The sequence below is a fragment of the Megascapheus bottae genome, chromosome 13, assembly GCF_031878675.1.
Source record: "Megascapheus bottae isolate mThoBot1 chromosome 13, mThoBot2.hap1, whole genome shotgun sequence".
NCBI lineage: Eukaryota > Metazoa > Chordata > Mammalia > Rodentia > Geomyidae > Megascapheus > Megascapheus bottae.
This window is the reverse complement of record NC_143521.1, coordinates 20,756,342-20,763,117: the sequence shown is the minus strand read 5'-3', so window position 1 is coordinate 20,763,117 and position 6,776 is coordinate 20,756,342. Positions and strand designations below refer to the sequence as shown.

General features: G+C 40.6%; 1 pseudogene; it reads left to right on the top strand.

Moving 5' to 3' along the window:
• Positions 1-1,193: 1,193 nt before the first annotated feature.
• On the top strand, positions 1,194-3,750 carry LOC150055648 (peroxisomal acyl-coenzyme A oxidase 1 pseudogene; annotated as a pseudogene).
• Positions 3,751-6,776: the final 3,026 nt, after the last annotated feature.

Genomic DNA, 6,776 nt, shown 5'->3' with positions numbered 1-6,776 from the left:
AATATATCAAAGAGATAATTTCCCAGAATTCAATGTCAATTCAGTAATACACATGCCATGGTGAAACCTCTGGGCAAATACAACCAATTATACTAAGATAGATGAAGGGGAGCAACAAAATAGAAAAACACTGCTGATGTCATCCCTCCCTCCAACAATTGAAGTTTCTAGTTCCCCTGAGTAAGACTTGAGTGTTGGGATGAACTGCAGAACTCAAAACTGAGTCCTACTTCCTGTCATTCTTGATGAGAGTCTGGCTAGATTCCAACTTTTTCAGTCATATGGAAATCAGTCCAAGTCCTCTCACAGGAAACTAATGGTGCCCCCTGCCCCTGCAAAAAATGTATCTCTATTGCACAAGAAAGTTGGAATTCCAGAGAGAACAGTTAATATGCTTGCTCTCTTTCAAAGTTCTTGATTATGTTCTGACCTCATCCTATAAAGAGCAGCAATTTCCAAACCTTTACTTTATATGTAAATTTTGCCTAGTGCTTATTAACTTTTCAGAGTTCCATGGAAATTTTTTCCTAAAAATTCTGATTCAGTAGTGGAGAGGAAGGCCAGAATTTACAACTTTAAAAAAAGAGATCACTATTACTCCTAAATGATTAAATATTTTTTCAACAAATATTTCAGTACCTAATTTACGAGACATAAATCTGCACCAAACAAATGTTAGTAATAAAAACACCATATTGTAATATATCATAAAGAAAATAGGAAAAGTGATAGAGGAAAAACAAGTGAGTACTTATCAAGTAAAGCTTCCCCATTTATTTTATTGTTGGGATAATGTATAGAGGAATTACAGTTACATTCATCAGACTTTGGGTACATTACTTCTCAAATCTTGATACCCCTTCTCATGTTTTTGTCCCCTTTTCCCTCCCTCACCACTATAATCTTCTTTTCCCCAATCCCTTTCCTATTTCAAATAAACAAGTAAGTGTATATAGAGTATACCAGGTAACAACGTCAGATACAGTAACCCCATTAAACATAAGTGGAAAAATAACTTCACATAGTACATTAAGAACAACAATCACAAAAATAAACCTCCTTTTCCATAACCTAGAGGTTATTTCATTTAGTCTCATCCTGTATGAGCATATGTACATAGGTTTTGAACTATTGTGATCCTCTGTTAGGAGAATCCTACATGTGTACTAGAGAAATGATAAGCATCTGGGACAATGTGGAGAAGCCTGAGGATAGTATGCAGAAGAAACAGGCCAGACACAGGAAGATGGAGGCAACCTGGTTCTTACATGTGGAACCTAAATGCTCCAACTCTCACAAGTTGGGCTGAATGGTGGACATCAGAGAATGTGGTATTATTGGTCAAAGGGAATGAAGTCTAAGTTATCCAAAATGAGTAGGAATGTGAAGTGTCTGCATTGCCATCATGTGTCAATAGTACAAAAAGCAATGGAGGAGGAAAAAGGAGGAAGGGAAGAGGTAGGAGGGAAGAAGAAGAGTAAAAGGAAAAGAAAGGGAAAGAAGAGACAGGAGGGAAGGAGGATAGAGGAAAAGAAGAGGAGAAAGGGAAGACAGGGGTGGAGAAAGAAAGGAGGAGAAATGAGATGTTAAGAGAGAGTGGTACCAGCACACTCAGTAAAATCAACTATTAACACCTGTGAGATGGAACAGGTTGTGATGGTTGGATAGTCATTCAGAAGAGAGAAATCATTTAAAAGGAAAGAAAAGCCTCTTGTCTTTTTCTAAGCCTCCACTCACTTGTCTGCTCACTCATCAACAGCAGAGTCACTCATCAAAACAAACAGAATCAAATAGCAGATAACACCTGCAGCAGTGAGGCTACAGAGGCAGAGATTTTTTTTTTCAATTTACCTACATGAACATTTTTTATTGTATTTTATTGTTGGGAGCGTGTATAAAGGGGTTATAGTTACATCCATCAGGTGGTAGGTGCATTACTTCTGGAACCTTGACACCCCTTCTCATGTTTTTGTCCCCCTTTCCCTTCATCCACCCCCTTCCAATCATCTGATTCCCTCCCCCTCCCCTTCCTTATTTCAAATAAATAAACGTACATATAATACACCAGGTAACAAAGTCAGATACACTAACGACATGAGCTCCAAGAACACCAGGCAACGTCTGGGGATCAGAGATAGAGGACTTGACTGTGAATGACCCATTTCCAGCCTGAGGACTAACGTCCTCCCTCCAGCCAGAGTCAAGAGCTCGGCCTGAGCCCGGGGGTCTTCACTCGGGCCTCTTCCTGCCCATCTGGCTTCACAGGGCCTCGGCAGAGCGCAGGAGCGCTTCTTCATGCCAGCCTGGACTCTGGAGACCCTGGCAATTATGCCCAGACAGAGATGGGTCGTGGAACTCGTCTCCGAGGCTGGGGACCCACCGCCACCTACGACCCAAGAGTTTATCCTCAGCCCTCCTCCAGTAGCATCCATTCAGTGGTGGCCTGGTGGGCTTGGGAAGACTCACAGTCGCGCCATGGCTCTTGCCCGGCACTCCACTCAGGGGAAGTGCTACCGAGTTCATGCCTGTCGGTGAAATGGGAACCCACAAGCCTTTGCCAGCTATTTCTGTTGGAGTCATTGGCCCCAAAGTTGGTTATGACGAGATGGATGATGGCTACCTGAAAATGGACAAGTACATATGCCCAGAGAAAGCATGCTGATGGAGTATGCACGAGCACCGCCTGTCAGTAATGAACCGACCTGTTGGGACCATGGTGTTTGTCAGTCCTAACCATGTACCATTGTCATCTGACACGGCGCTCCGAGGCACCAGTCTGAAACCACAGCAGGGCATTTCCAAACACAGCAATGTAAACTATTTCCACTTCTGGCCACTGCCCATGCTTTCCAGTGTGTAGGCAGATTCATGAACGACACCTATTAGGTGAGTGAAGGCATCAGCCAAGGGGATCTGACAGAGCTGCCTGAGCCTCTTGTCCTCACTGCTGGGCTTAAGGCTTTCACCACCTGGATGGCAAATGCTGGTATTGAAGAGCTTCCGATGGCTTGGTGTGGGCCTGGCTATTTGCACTGCAGAGGCCTGTCCAATATTCATGTCCCTTTCACCCCGGCCTGCATCTTGGAAGGAGAAAACACTGTCGCGGTCAGGTTCTTAATGAAGAGCTATGATCAGGTGCTCTCGGGGAAGTTGGTTTGTGGCACAGTGTCCTACCTGAATGACCTGCCGGGTCAGAGCATCCAGCCACAGCAGGTGGCAGCTCAGCCACTGTGTTAGACTTCAGCCTGATTGAGGCATACAGGCTCCATGCTAAAAACCTTCAGACTGCACTGCGTCATAAGAGAAACAGGGAAATGGCCTGGAATCTGACTTCCATTGACCTTATTCAAGCAACTGAGGCACATTGCCACTAAGTGGTAGTTAAGGTCTTTGCAGAAAATCTCCTCAACAAGAAAAGTCTTTTTAACCCGGTTTAAAGAACTTGTATCTCTTATATTCTCTGTGTGGAATCAATCAAAAGTCAGGAGATTTCCTTCAGGGAAAATATCAAGTTGGTATCTCAGCTTACACAAGTAACGCAACATATAATGGAGTTACTGACTGAAACTACCCCAATGCTGTTACTTTGGCTGATGCCTTTGATTTTAAAAATGTGACCCTAGGCTCCAATCTCTGCCACTATGATGGGAATGCATATGATAATTTGTTTGAGTGGGCCAAGAGAACCCCCTGAACAAAACAGAGGTCCATGAATCTTACTAAAAATACCTGAAGTCATTGCAAGTCTAAGCTTTGAAGGGTCAGTCCTAAGGACAAATTTAGTGTGCTCCAGAAAGCATCTATCTGTATGCTGCTTCCTCCTCCCTGATGTACAATCTACATTGAAATCTTTGTCAAATTAATATAATGGTACAGCAAGTAGTGACTTTACCCCATATTCTTTATATATATTTATAATGAACAGATTTCAGAGATTAAAAAAAACAACAATCACAAAAATAAACCTCTTTCTGGACATCTGGGTAAATGCCAAGGAGTGGAATTTCTGGGTTATAGGGGAGCCCTATGTTTAGTCTTTTGAGGAACTGCCATACTGCTTTCCAGAGTGGTTGAATGAGTTTACACTCTCATCAACAGTGTAGTAGTGATCCCTCTTGGCCTTAACCTCCCCAGCATCTGTTGTTATTAGATTTCTTGATCATGGCCATTGTAACTAGAGTGAAGTAGAATCTCAAAGTTGTTTTAATTTTCATTTCTTTTATGGCCAGAGAGGTAGAGCATTTCTTCATGTATCTATAGGCCATTCTTATTTCCTCTTCAGAAAAGTCTCCCTTTAAGTCTTTAGTCCACCTTTTAATGGGATAGTTGTTTCTTTGAGGGTTTTTTTTTTGAGAGATTCAGTTTTTTAAGCTGTAGATATATTTTAGATATGAAGCCCTTTTCTGTTGTATGGCTAGTGAAGATCTCGAATACTGTGGGCTTTCTATTTAACTTGCTAGCTATGTCCTTTGCCATACAGAATAAAGCTTCTCCTTTTAAAGCTTCCCTGGAGAGGAGACCGTAGATTTGAAGCGTAGTAGTGAAAGGGAGACATAACTGAGAATTTTGGTAAGAACATTCCAGAAATCATGAACAGAAGTGGCAGGGTCCTGATGGAGGAAAGAATTTGGCACATTCTAACAGAAAGTTTGTCAAGGCTGGCATATAGTAATAGAAAAATGTGGTACAGAATAAGGTAAAAGATTGAGACAAGCTCTGGTAAGGAGCTCAAAACATGTTCTGAGAGCCACAAAAAGCCACTGTAAACTTTTAAATGGGAAAATGAGTATGTCCAAAAATATTTTTATAAATAGGGCACTGGTGGATCATGCCTATAATCCTAGCTACTCAAGAAGCTGAGATCTAAGGATCACAGTTCAAGCCAGCCCAAGCAGGAAAGTTGTTGGCACACTCATCTCGAATGAAGCACCAGAAAACTAGAACTGGCACTGTGGCTCCAAGTAGTAGAGCACTGGCCTTAAGCAGAAGAGCCCAGAGATGGGGCCCAGGCCCTGAGTTCAAGCTGCAGGACAGACTAAACAAACAAACAAACAAACAAACAAATAAATAAATGATGACAGTGTCTAAAAAACTAAAAAGAAAAATACTAGTATAGTCCAAATGTGAAATGTTCACAAAAGCCTTGTTCATAGGTCCCACAATGTAGACATACACTATAAGGACGTGTGAAAAAGCTCCAGTGAAACCTCCTGGCACTCTTCTCATGGTCTAAGGGTGATTTCAGAGTAGGCTATGTGCCCCAATACAGCAAATATGTTACATGACCAAGGCAGGTGAATCTGCTTTAGATAACAAAACTATTGTTTCGGGGTCTTACTCAGCAACAACTCGCTTTGCTGAAGATGGTAGCCTATGAATGCTCAATTTCTAGAGGTCTTTGGAAAAACCTAGAACATTTGTATAATTCCATTTTTTAGAGTTTGGTTTGTTTCAGAATCTCAGCTATTCAAAATTCCTTACCTCTCCTGATTGCCTTAGATCATTACATGTAAAGAATATCCAGTGTCACTCAGTGTTGGCCTATAGCTCCACATGGGCACAACTATGACATTGGTGATTAATTTATTCCTAGTGCCTGGAACATAGTGTGCAATGAGACAAATGCTCAGGGATTTTCAAACCCTGAGGAAAAGCCATATACATGTTAGAAGTGAGTAGTTATTCCTTCTCCAAAAATGTCCCGTGTAATGAGGAAAAATGATGTCTGTCATTTCAGGCATTCTTATAAATTCAGGCAGGCTTACAATTTCCCACTCCAAGAAAATCTTAAATGTTCTAAGGCTCTTTTGTTTTTGCAATACAAGGGTCTGAACTCAGGTACTGGGCACTGTGCTTGAGCTTTCTCAAAACTAGCACTTTACCCTTGAACCACAGATTTTCTAGGATATAGAATATTTCCAAGAAAAAAACAAGTTTTAAGAACGTTCACAATGCTGCTATTATTTCTTGTTTATATTCTGGCAGTTCTATATGTTCCTGCAAATACCAGTCTAGTCATAACTTCCAAGCCAAAGTGATGTCACAGGTAACATGAGCTGAAGAGAAATCCAAGTAAAAGCAATATCCTTTCCTAAGTTATTAGGCAAAATATTTGCATAGCTACATTTTATCAAAATATTTACCATACAGATAGATGGTTTTATGACTTATACTCTAAGTTAGAATGTAATTTCTTTGCAAAGCGGTTATCCCCAATTCATTACTTTAATTTTTGTACACCAAAGGTGAACTACCCATATTACTGAAATGTAAAACCCTGAAAATAAGTTTATTATAAGGGGTTAATTAATCCATTTGTGTAAATATTCATTCTATGTTTTGAGACTGAACCAATTATATAACTATAGCTCAAAACTTCAATGTAAATGATACTCCACCTATTTCATATTAGTTTAAATACTTCCTATCTGGATTTAGCTTATAAATTAGCCATTACAGCACTATTTACCATAGCAAAGATATGGAGCCAACCCAGATGCCCCTCAGTTGATGAGTGGATCAACAAGATGTGGTATTTATACACAATGGAATTCTATGCTGCTGTCAGAAAGAACGACATTACCCCATTTGTAAGGAAATGGAAAGACTTAGAAAAAAATCATATTAAGTGAAGTAAGCCAGACTCAAAGGAGCATGGGCTCAATGGTTTCCCTCATTTGTCATAATCAGTAGAAACCTTGGGCTCTCCTAGCAGAGATTTATAATATAACAAAACCTAGATACATAAGCCCATATAGTATGACCCTAAATGAAAG